At 36.3% G+C, this 13,213-nt stretch overlaps 1 long non-coding RNA gene and 1 pseudogene across 2 annotated transcripts; both read right to left on the bottom strand.

The window, feature by feature from the left end:
• Positions 1–2,536: 2,536 nt before the first annotated feature.
• Positions 2,537–2,881, bottom strand: LOC127162238 (histone H2B-like; annotated as a pseudogene).
• A 169-nt stretch (positions 2,882–3,050) lies between these two features.
• Positions 3,051–6,505, bottom strand: LOC127162239 (uncharacterized). Of its 2 annotated transcripts, XR_007827285.1 has the most exons (5): positions 6,273–6,505; positions 5,882–5,969; positions 5,277–5,338; positions 3,751–3,849; positions 3,051–3,530 (listed from the first exon to the last, which is right to left on the bottom strand). It is a non-coding gene; the product is annotated as an uncharacterized LOC127162239 (long non-coding RNA). The 2 variants fall into 2 exon arrangements; XR_007827286.1 differs by lacking the exon at positions 5,882–5,969 and having other exon boundaries at positions 6,273–6,500.
• Between the last annotated feature and the right edge of the window lie 6,708 nt (positions 6,506–13,213).

Below are 13,213 nucleotides of genomic sequence, written 5' to 3'. Positions count from 1 at the left end.
ACTATGATACTGGGTTTGAAATCAAATGTTTGCATAGTTATGACAGAAACAATAGCATCAAACAATGCCTTGGAAAAAACGATCTTAAAAAATAAGGTTTATGAATAAACCCAAATAGGAAACAAAACAGTTATCGAATAAGCATGTGTCCTATTCTGTGTCCTAAACTCCTGAAACATTGGTGTCTCATTTTAGAGCAGTCAATGCAATTTATGAAAGAAGTCAATTAAATCTGTAAGTGGGGGTGGGTGTGTGAAAAAATTCAGATGTAACCCCATTTGTAATCACTGACATTTTTCAAAAGTAACTGTAATTTAATTACATATTTTTTTGTCAGTAACAGTAACTATTTACAATTACATTTATTTTGTATATTATGTAATAATTAAATTACATAATTCTGTTACATGTAACTAGTTACTCCCCAACACTGGTCACAGGATGCTGGAGTCTCAGGCTGAAGGCTGGGAAACACTCTGATCACGGTCAGTCCATTGCAAGACTGACAGACACACACTCACACTCATATAGACAATTTAGTGTCTCTAATTCACCTGTGCTGTATATCAGAGTGTGGGAGAAACCAAACTGACACATGGAGAACAAGCAAACCCCACACAAAAAGGCCTCCAGACTCATCAGATGGATTATCCAGAAAAGAAAACAAAAAGAAAATATAGCTGCAAGCAGCAATTGCGGGGCCAAGCACAAAAGAGGCAGAATGAGGAGTTAAGCACGGCAAGGAGCAGCAGACCGACTACAACAGTGAGTAACTTAAGCCATTTTAGGATAATATCAGTTGAAATGGCTGAAAAATCATAAATACAACCAGTCGTAATAAAATTTAATGGCTTATCACTTTTGACCAACAGGTGGTGCTGTTTTCAAATTGATGTGACGTGTTCTGTGTGAAATGACAATGACACACACAAAGTTTGCCGTCATTATGTCAAAGCTTTGCAGAGATACAGCCTCAGATGTAGTTTGGCATCTTTCCAGCAAATTTGTTGATGCGCTAAATGAAAACGGTTTTGTATATCGACACGAAATTCATAACTTTTTGCCAGCATAGTCTGAAGATGATCTGAGTCAAATTTGGTGAAGATCGGACTAACAGTCTGGGAGGAGTTCGAAAAAGTAGGTTTTGTACATTAATCAAAATGGCGGACAGGAAGTTTGGCCAATTTCGGCATAATGGGTATGAATGTTCTCGACTTGACCCAAGGAATCTATTGGCGTCAGTTTCATTCCAATAGGCTAATGTAAACAGAAGTTATTAGCATTTTTGTAAATTTCATTATTAATGTTTAGTGAATGGCGTATTACTTCTGACCCATAGGTGGCACTGTTACCAAATTGATGTGGCTTGGTCAGAGTGTGGTGACAATAGCACATATAAAATTTGGTGTCAATATGTCAAAGCTTTGCAGAGATACAGACTCGGATGCAATTTGGCATCTTTCCAGTAAATTCGTTGATGCGCTAAACGAAAACGGTTTCGTGTATCGACACAAAATCCATAACTTTTTGTCAGCATGGTCTGAAGATGATCTGAGTCAAATTTGGTGAAAATTGGACTAACGGTCTAGGAGGAGTTCGAAAAAGTAGGTTTTCAACATGAATCAAAATGGCGGACAGGAAGTTCAGCCAAAATTGGCAAAATTGGTATCGGTGTTCTCAGCACGACCGAAGGAATCTATCAAAATCAGTTTCATTTCAATAGGCTAATGTACGCAAAAGTTATTAGCAATTTTTGAAATTTCGTTATAACTTTTGACCACAAGGTGGCACTGGCCCCAAAATTTTTATGTACATTCAGGGCATGGTACCGAACATTTTTGTAATTAATGTCGAAACGATACGCTAATCGGTTCTCAAGATACAGCATTTTAAAGCTAAATTCAAAATGGCCGACACCCAAAATGGCTGACATGGGAAAATTGGATATGGTTCGACTCGGTATGACACACCGAATCTAAAGAGACCAGTTTTGTGATTTTTGGACAAATCATTCAGACGTTATAAAGAAAAATAGCCATTTTTCGTATCTTCTGACCACTAGGGGGCACTGCACCGAAACACTGCAGGTAGGCTCAGGTCATGCTTGTTATAACACACACCAAGTTTGGTGTCAATATGCCAAACTGTTACGGAGATATAGCCTCACATTGATTTTTGCTAGCTTTTCGTAGAATTCTTTCGCGTGTTATTCGTGAACGGCTGGACGAATCGACTTGAATTCCATAACTTTTTGCCAGCATGGTCTGAAGATGATCTGGATCAATTTTTGTGACAATCGGTGCAACGGCCTAGGACGAGTTCGAAAAAGTAGGTTTTACGAACAATTGAGAATAGCGAAAAAAACTAAACCTTACGATTTTTGAATTTTGGTGTCCATTCAACTCGGCATAAGCCAAGGAATCAGAGGAAAACAGAATTTAGTTAGAAGTACTCAACACTAACTGTTAAAAAGACATAGTAGCAAACTCCTTTAAAGGACAACATGGTTGGCTCTTAAAATAACCTTTGGGTTCGCTGAACAAACGATGAGACTTTACTTTGAGCTGGTGTATTTGGTCACAGCCTTTGTGCCCTCACGGCGTGTTTGGCCAGTTCACCGGGCAGCAGCAGACGCACGGCGGTCTGGATCTCTCTCGATGTGATGGTGGAGCTTGTTGTAGTGAGCGAGACGAGACGATTCACCGGCGATGCGCTCGAAGATGTCGTTGACGAAAGAGTTCATGATTCCAATCGCCTTGGAAGAGATTCCAGTATCAGGATGAACCTGCTTCAGGACTTTGTACACGTAAATAGCATAACTCTCCTTCCTGGATCTCTTGCGCTTCCCAGCAAGCAATTTTGTGTTTAAAAGACGTCTATTAGCCGTTCAAACATAGCCCTGATGTCTAGAATAAAACAAGGCAAAATTTGGGCTGTCAGTGAAAATTTAATAGACGTCTAACTATAGCCCAATAATAGACTAGTCATCAAATAGACAGCTAATTAACGCCTACATATATACATCTAAAACACAACAAAAAGGCCATCCATCCAAACAAACTACATATACAGCTTTTATTAAGAAAAATAACATTAACAACTTAAGACAATACAAAATTATAAAAATGCAAAAGAATTAATGACAAAATAAAATATTATAAATACATTACACTTAAATATAAATATTATGATAAAAATATGGAATTTAACAACTTAAGATAATAAAAAAATCATAAAAATGAACAATATATACATTTTAAATACTTATGATATTTAAAAGAAATAAACCAAAACAAATCAAGAGCATGTTATCACACTTAACATTAAAACATTGTGGATAAATGACAATTAAAAAAAAAAAAAAAAAAAAAAAAATCATTTTTTTGGTTTACTTATTTTAACAAATAAAACAACCAACAGTGAACTCAAAGGAAACATACTATGTTGTTTTTGTTGTTGCATAAAATGTTTCCCAACTGCATTCCTCAAATACAACTCTGTTGCTACGGGGAAGTTGGTCATCACTGCATCTGCCAAATAAGAAAAAAAAAAAAAAAAAAAATAGCATAAGAAAAGCTTTTTTGACACATTTTTTTTTTTACTTTAATTTCACTAATTGAGACAGAGAGTCATTCTCTTTTACTTGGATGCACACCAAACACAAAAACGATGTATATATTGTGCATCACCATTTAGTGTGTAAAAAAAAGAGAGAAGCTCTCTGGTAAATGTTGTGTTGTATATACACACCACTAATGACTGAGAACAGTGCAGTCTTTTCAAATGACTCCTTCTGCAGTGGACCACCTCCTTAATGTTGAATTTGGACATGAGGGAATTTTTTAAACCCTAAAATATAATACAGATTGAGGTGGTTAACAATTGCAGACAAAGTTTGACATTTTAAAATGACTAGTAAAGGAATTATTTTTTACATTTCTGATTTGCACTGTAACTTATTAAAGTGCCTCTATTATGCCTTTTCAAATATGACCTTTCATGCAGTGTGTCATGTAGCTGTATGTGAACATAAACTATCTGCAAAGTTGTGAAGCCGAGAGTGCACGATAAATAAAGTTATTGTCTATAAAAAACAAAACAAACAAAACAAAAAAAAAAAGTCGGCTCACATTTGCCTGAACGAGTCATCAATAATTCTGTTACGGTCATACGTCACAAAGTAACACATTTGCATAATGTCCGCCCACGTTCTACATCGAGAACAACTTGTCCACCCACAAACAGTAAAATTTCCATGTGGTTTACATCACATGCAAATTTACACGTACATTATACAGAAGACGCTGTATCCTACGCTGTGAGTAAAATTGTTTTATATTCACTTCCAAAAGATGATGAATCTACAAAGATTGTATTTTCTGGCGATCATTCAAAATACGTAGTTGTGTATGTTATGTTGTGTAACAACCCTGCACATGTCTTGCTAACCAGCTAAAGCACACTTGTGTAGTTCTGTTGTTCATCTGTGGACCCACTGTAGTCTGACAATTTGTGATTGATGCAGTTTGACTGTCTGTCTGTCTCATTGTTGGAGTAATGATAAATGATGGTGCACAAAGTGGCTTTCACACTGAATGCAGAAAGCGCTGTGCTATGAAACCCATTCGTTTCAATTTCTTCTGCCGCGTGAGGACGGCTTGTTTCTGCCTCGACCAAAGCGCACACCGCCGACAAAGTTCAAATGAGTTGTTCAAATGAACTTTAGCCGCTGTGCTCTGAAAGCCGCCTTAATGCATTATACAATGTTGGTTCGCTTACATAAGCAAATTGCGAGCACTTTCCACGGTAGACCGTGCTAACTTGTCTATCAGCCACTTCAGCCGTTTTATCAGACTCTGGTTTGAATTTGTAAGGTAAAATCGATGCCATCTTTTCTATGTATTGACAAGTTTCCAGGGCTGTCAGTCAGTTATGGCAATGGGCGTTTTGTTCTTCGACACGCTGTACGTGGTAAACCAATCATAAAGGACTGCATCATCTGACCAATCACAGCAGTGAGGGCTCACGGAAAGGAGGAGTTTAGAGAGACTGATTCTTTGAACTGCTTCGCACGAGTCGTTTATGAATCATTTAGAAATGTGGTAAAATTAAATCTATTTTTGGAGAAAACTGAAGTGTTTTTTGACTTTGCATACATGTAAGCCTGTTTTGGGAGTCTATTAAAACAATATTAGCAACATTTAAAATGGCATAACAGGGGCACTTTAAGTATTGACACCACAATGTTTGAATGTGGCACATTTTGAAGACTTTACCTTTCCAGCATCCTTTTGGCACTGTCTTTGAGGTTTCTTCCTTCAATTCTGCACTTTAACAGCTGAATAACACATGCCAATGTCAGGCAGATAGTATTATATGCATCAGTGTAAAAGTGTCCAAAATTGTCTGGCACAACTAATTTCATAACAACACAGTGATGCTGCTGTAACTAAAATGTAGCCCAGTACACACATTAACCTCAAATGTACATGAAATAATAAATTCATCCCTTGTTTTAATTACATTATGTTTTCTGATTGTACCGGTTACGTTTTAATGCTGCATTGCACATCTGAGCTATTTGCACTATTTTAATACTGCTGCAAACTTTTTATAATTGAACATTTTATATTGCAATTTGAAATATTTTTTATTTTTGAGCTTTAGTGTCAATTTGTAAGTTTCAAACTAAATCTTATTGTACTTGTACAATAACACAGATATTCTATTCCATTAGCTCATGCTTTCTCTGTATGTAACAAGCCATTGTTCAGTCATAAATTCAACATTATAGTTAAAATAAATGATTGACTTTGTCAACGATTAGAGCTCTAGTGAGGAAATGTTGTTTTGGAAAGTGTTTTGTTTTGTTTTTTTACACCATTGCTGTCCGGATCTCCTCATTTCCAACAGCTTTTTGCAGATGTAGAAACTCCTCAGTTTGTCCAATTCTTCTGAATGTGTGTTCACTGTATAAATTAATATAGATTAATCTTTTTCAAAGCAGTTTGTTCTGTTGTTTGATCTTTGGCCTCTTCTTGTGCTGTTTTAAAATCGCGTGAGTTTGTAAACGCATACAAATGATAAACTTTCACTCTATCATCTATTAAACTCTACAATTAATCCTCTGATCACATGTATGCTGTACCGTGGGGCCTAACATTAGTCCATAGGGATCACTATCATCTACAATCTGCTCCCTTCACTAAAATGTCACGATTCCTACACATGATAACAAATAATATATATAAACAATGAACACATATACTTACAAGACCAAGCAGGAATGTCCTTTACTGTTGTTTCCTGTTGCTTTCCCACAGGTAAACTTAATGTTCTCTTGTGTAAAAACAAAATTCACAAAGAAATTATCGCGGGATCTTGCAACAGTGATCTCTACTAACTTTCAAGTCTCGCGTTGCCAGTAGTCCTGTCTCAGTAGGGCTACAATTGCCATCTAGCGGTTCGGAATTGTAATTGCATATTTATTTATAAATGGAAAGACAGTCAAATTATATCGTATAATGTGTATGAATGTTACATTTAACAGCTTGTGGGATGCGTGACATCATATTATTGAATGCAATTAAACTTTTGAAACATTTAAATTAGCATTATTTTGGCATAATTAATAATACTATATGTAATAATGCTATAGAATAATGAAATAAAATATAAAATAATGCTAATTTAAATGTTTCAAGAGTTTACTTGCATTTAATAATAAGCTGCGTGGGGAAAAATGACATGTAAACAATTTTAAGACTATTGTGGCCATGCTCATTGCTGGTCTGATACTGGGCTATAGACAAACCATTAAAATTAGACCATTGCCTCGATTTCACCGGTTGGGCTAAAAGCAGACTGTACGTAGCCCATCCAGCTCAGAGCTAAATCTTGGCTACATATATACCATGTCATGAAATGACACTTATATCTTAGTAGATATTATTGACACTGCAAACATGATGGTATATCAACCATCTCATGCGCTGCCTGACCAAAAACTACAATCAATCAGTTTTGACTATGAGTGAGCTACAAATAACTGGTCTGACTACGAGCTAAATCTTGGCTACAAACAGGCTACACATAGAAACATGTCAAAGAAATGAAATCAAACACATTGTAAATGCTGTTCACTTTGCTTACGTGATGGAATATCACACATCTCACAAGTTCTTTTGTCAAAAAATGACACGTATCCAAATTCAAGGTTTTGGGGCTAGAAGGGAGAGGGTGCTCGCTGCAGAGCCAAATGGGAGGAGCTGGAGCTCTAGCTCCCCCTCGCTGAAGGTAATTGGTGGAGATAGAAACCTAACCACACCCTAACTCTACCCCTTACCCTATCCTAAACATAACTCCACCCATTAGTTCACAAAGAGGTGGAGCTGGACATCCAGAGAGGGAAGCTGGAAACCATTTGGTTCTGCAGTGAGCAGTACTTTGTGTGATTTTATGCACTGCCCTATGCTAATTTTAAAAGAGAAAACGGCAGTCTGTGATTGCTGTATCTCCATGGACCAACCCACAGAATGATTTCATTGGCCACAATAAAGCCAATCAGGGGCTTGAAAATGTAAATTCCTCCCACCGTCTCATGCTTGACGATTACCATCCACCATCCGTTTCAGTTCCTTTGTTTGAATTTCCCGTTTTTTTTTTTTTTTTTTTTTTTTTTTTTGTTTTGTTTTGTTTTTTGTTTGGTAAAATCAAGAGGCAACCTCTCGGTCTCCCTCTTGAAGCCAACACGGAAGTGGCTAAAACAATTCATCGACTGGCTGCAAAAGTGAGTCAATCCCATAAACTCCCCATGTTAACATGCCCAACTTCACAGAAAAAAAAAAAAATATATATATATATAGCCTGGTTCAAAAGTGGTTTTGGTCTATATGGCTAATTTTGCCCTTCATGTCAACTCTGAGGGGGGTGAATTACTCATCCATTATAACTCATCCATTTAATTTATATAAAGCCTTAAACTTCTGCACAATTTAGGGCATGGCCACTTAAATGGCAGGTGGATTGCCGCTGCTGTCACCACCGTCGCACTAGGCTGCATGGTTTCATGGTTTCAGCAACCAGCTCCACGCATATGGAAGGCCATTAGGGCCAAAACGTGTTGTACAAACGCGTTAACACGAAATTTTGTGCTGGCATTGAGCTTTAACACCATCTAGTGGTTGTTTTCTAATGATTTTTAATTTTTAAATTAATTTTATTTAGGTGTACATTTAATTACTGTTGTTGTTGGTGGTGGTGAGCGCGGTAAATTTGTGTTGTGGAGTAAATGGCGTAAATAAAGTTTATAGTGACCGAACATGGACTGCGGCAGAGAGATGTTTTGCCCGTTTTGTGGCAAACACATGAGCAGCTTAACGTGGTTGTGACGTCACTCTCCACCCCAGTTCGTCTAAATCACACAAAACTGGTGTCATTCGTTTGTGCTCGATTTGTGCTGGTTTGTGCCGTTGAAATGAACGCCAAATATATTTCCCCTTCTTAGAAATAACAAAAACAATTTGAGGCAGTGACGTCACTCTCCACCCCACGCCTTCCAAATCTCTCCAAACCGGTGCCGTTCCTTTGTGCTCCATTTGTGCCGCTAAAAGAAACCATGTAACCATGACCTCTTTTTAAATATAACGAAAATGTTACTGTCAACTGCATTTAGCGCCACTGCAGAGTTTTAAAAAAGTTAGTGTTCCTGCTGCGTTAAAATTTAAAATGTACTGTTTTCATTTAGTCTTTTCAAGTTATTTTTTACTAACTTCATATTTAAATTTGACTAAATAAAACATCGATTCTTAACGAACATTCGCTAATATTAATAAATTGTATAGCCTATATATAATTATATAGCCTAATTCAAAGCGCTCCCCACACAAAATGGCGTGTTTATTTGTGCTCGATTTGTGCCAGAAATCCTGGTTGTGACTAAAATTCGTCTTAAAATGGATATTTAAAGGGAGAAAACTTAAGCACTTAATATACCATTATCTATAGGAAACATGTAGCCTAAATGTAATTGCATGGCATGACTGCATTTTAATAGCTAATATGGTAAAGTTTTTCTGTCCCCCTTATAAACGATTTACCGCACTGCTTAAAAAAACGAAAAAGGGGCTCGTAGATAAAATAGACTCAAGCTATAGACTACTGAATGTGTGCATGGCAGGAAAAATTACCGGTCATTGGAAAAAGACTACAAGAAATTGATAGATACTACTGTAGCTAATCACAATCGCTAATCAATGAGGTAAATCTATATTTGTACATATTTGTATATATTTTAATGCATGTTGAAAAAAAATCTAAATGTAATGAAAACGAATGTTTTGTTGATGTTGTGAGTGCACACAAATCAAAGTAGACTCTTTGCAGTTCCGAATAATGTATTACTCTTACCTTTAGCAAAAATGATGGCGTATAGATATTAATTAAAAAATCGCAAGCGATATTGCCGGCGCCTCCATGTCTGCGTGCTGTAGTTTCCACACTCCTCATGGATTAAAATGCACCTAAAAGCGCACATTTATATGTGGAATGTTTAAATTAATATTGTGAAATGCATTAATTATTTTATATCTATAAATTTTATTTTAGGCAAGTGTTGATTTTGAGAAGGCTATCAGCTCACTGTCTGCTGCTGGCGGCTTGGTCGGCAAAGAAAAAAAAAATTTAACAAACATAAAATGTTCCAAACATATTTCTAAAATAATAAATACAGCCACTTTGCTATTAAAAATATTAACGAATATTCGTGGGGAATCTATGTTTGATATTCTAATTGCACAAATCGAACACCACGGAATTATAACGATTTTTTGTTAAAGTTAGTGTTCTGCCTTTAAATTTAAATTTAGTCAATTTGAAATATAAAGTTACTGCAAACTTGGAGCTGACAAAATGTAAAATTATAAGGCAGCATGAACACTAACTTTTTGGGGTGGAGAGTGAAATTTTGGTTATATTTAAAGAGAGGTTTGGAAGGCATGGGGTGGAGAGTGACCTCACTGGCCCATATTGTATTTGTTTTTTTTCTAACGAAGGGAATTAGGTACAATGTTTATTTTAGCGGCACAAACCGGCACAAATCGAGCACAAAGGAACGGCACCGGTTTGGAGAGATTTGGACTACATGGGGTGGAGAGTGACGCCACTGCCTCAAATTGTTTTTGTTATTTCTAAGAAGGGGAAATATATTTGACGTTCATTTTAACGGCACAAACTGGCACAAATCGAGCACAAACGAATGGCACCTTTTGGAGCGATTTCGACGATATGGGGTGGAGAGTTACGTAACAGTCCCAAACAAATATTTTACCCATTATATTTAAGAAGGGCTCGGAGATACCAGGTTTCTTTTAACGGCACAAACGGGCACAAATCGAGCACAAACGAACAGCACCGGTTTGGAGAGATTTGGAAGGCATGGGGTGGAGAGTGACGTCACTGTCTCAAATTGTTTTTGTTATTTCTAAGAAGAAGAAATATATTCGACGTTCATTTCAACGGCACAAATCGAGCACAAACGAATGACACCAGTTTTGTGTGATTTAGACGAACTGGGGTGGAGAGTGACGTCATAGCCCCGAAAATATTTTTGTTATATCTAAGGAAGGAAAACAGATACAGTATTTATTTTAACGGCACAAACGGGCACAAATCGAGCACAAACGAACTGTGCCGGTCTGGAGCGATTTGGGCAACATGGGGTGGAAAGTGACGTCACACGGTCAAAAAAATAATGTTTAATATCTTAAACACCAAACCAGCACAAACGTTCGTTTTTGTGGCACAAATCAGCACAAACGTAGCACAAACGAATGGCATAGTTTTGGTCATTATTTCTTTTTATGGGGTGCCAACTTCACGGAGGTGAGTGACCCTCGTTAGAATATTGAACACATTGATGCAGCATGTCTGGTGTTTCCGTCTGGTCTGCCTGCTTTAGAAACTCCAAACACCGACCACACGTAAAGCAAAACCATGTTAAGCTGCTCATGTGTTTGCCACAAAACGGGCAAAACATCTCTCTGCCGCAGTCCATGTTCGGTCACCATAAACTTTATTTACGCCATTTACTCCACAACACGAATTTACCGCGCTCACCAACAACACAACACCTTTCACCGCGTCACTTCCGGTGTGTGGTACATTCCCTTTCCGTAAAGAATCTGTCATTGTAAATTTGTTTCGGGACTGGTAAAAGTGTTTTGCGTCTTGTTAATTTTTTTTCTAAAATGTAAATTTGTTTCGTCCTTGGTAAAATCGTTTTCCCATGTAATTGTGGTTTATGATAGGTAAAAATGTTTTCCAAAATGTAAATTTGTCCCGAGCTTCATAAAAGTGTTTCACACTTTGTAATGTTGTTTTGCACTTCCCGGCCACCGTACATTACAGCACATAAGCATTTTTTAAGTATCTTATTTTTAATTGTATTTTTTTATATTTCGTTTTTAATTACACAATTACACAAAAGGTTAATTACACATTTTTCAAAACAGTATTTTTTATGCATGCTTATACTGTCATTTTTAAGCCATATTGCTTTACTGACACATTAAATAAAATATATCCTGTTCTCATAATTCAACCGCTATCCATGAATATTTGTTAACCCTTTAACTTTCACCCCTAAATGGAGGTAATGAAAAAATTAGTTAACTTAAAATTCTTATTAGTAGACATCTAATAAATTGCCTCAAGCTGTTTTTTTTTTACACAGTCCATGGTAAATCTCAATTTAAATTCGGATAACCATTTCAGTTATTTTGCAATAATAAACATTCCTTTAACTTTATTAGTATCTTGGATACAACTCATAACCTTCAGTGTCCACAAAGTTAAAATATATATATATATATATATTTTTTTCTGTATTATATGTATATATATATATATATATATATATATATATAGTTGAATGGCAATATATATGCTATACAATGTCTTTTACTGACATATCAACCGTACGGTCATGCATGATGGATAATTATTAGAAATAAACATTTCTGCATTTCTCTTATATTTTGCTATATTCCTGTTCTTTACCCTCTACCTATTTGCAACAACTTTATGGTTTTATCCCTACTTCCTTGATTGCTTGTTTGACCCTATTATCTGATGATTGACCAGTAACTACAGACACAGAGATGGGGCAGTATAGCTGTGGAAACATTGCTCTCTCATCCCTTCCTTTTTATAGATTTATTCCCTATCAAAGTTAGCTCAACCGCACAGTAGAGATATAAGTTAAAGGGATAAAAAGAGCCTTTTCATAACACCTTTACAATTTTTTATGATGAAATAACTTTGTGCATTGTTTCGCAGAGCTTTTCAAAGTTCAGTACATTCACACTCAAGACACCTTTTTCACATTTAATCACAATAAATAACATTATTACAGAGACTGTAACTGTTCTCAGTTGCTAAAATGTGTATTATATACAAGAAAAGAAGTGGTTCCAGCAACACACAAGTTTAGTTCCATTCTAGTTTGAAGTAGACTCAATACAAGTTCTTTGATGTTTTAAGTAAAGGGGCAGAATACAACAGACTCCCTGTGTACTGTTATGTGTGAGGGCCTAAGGCTCCCTCCAGGTACATGTCTGTGTGAAATGTATCAAGGTGGTGAAATTAGGGGTGCTGCGAAAAGCTGTCCTTGGGCTTTGGCTGTTTTCACCATTGCTGAAGATGGAGCAGGCAGTGCTGTAGACTTCAAGACCTCGTAGTCTTCAATCTTTTAATGAAAACAGAAGAGATGTATACCATTAGCTTGTGCGAATGAGCAGCTGATATAAATAAGGTGTTTATGTTGCTACCATGTCCTACATTTTGTCACCCCTTCTTAGAAGGGTTAAAGTACCTGACACACCACTGGGTAGAATTTGGAATACATTAGAATTATTTATCTAATACCTTCAAATTACATTAGATACACTAATTTCATGCAATAAAGCAATAACTATTAAACATTTAGTGCAATAATCAATGCCCCAGGATTGGTTATGTTTTTGTTACCAAATAAGTAAGATTTTTAACAACCATTAAGTATATTCATTTAATAATTGAACAAGTCATCAAACCCCTACTTTGATCCACATGTGACAAGGAGTGTCCTTACATTATATGGTGCATAGACATGTGAAAAATCATTTAAGGGCAAAGAAATTAATCAAAAGTGGCTTGTTTTAGTAATAACTGAAAT

This window comes from Labeo rohita, unplaced genomic scaffold, assembly GCF_022985175.1.
Source record: "Labeo rohita strain BAU-BD-2019 unplaced genomic scaffold, IGBB_LRoh.1.0 scaffold_868, whole genome shotgun sequence".
Lineage (NCBI taxonomy): Eukaryota > Metazoa > Chordata > Actinopteri > Cypriniformes > Cyprinidae > Labeo > Labeo rohita.
The sequence above is the reverse complement of the archived record's forward strand: the minus strand, read 5'-3'. Positions and strand labels throughout refer to the sequence as shown.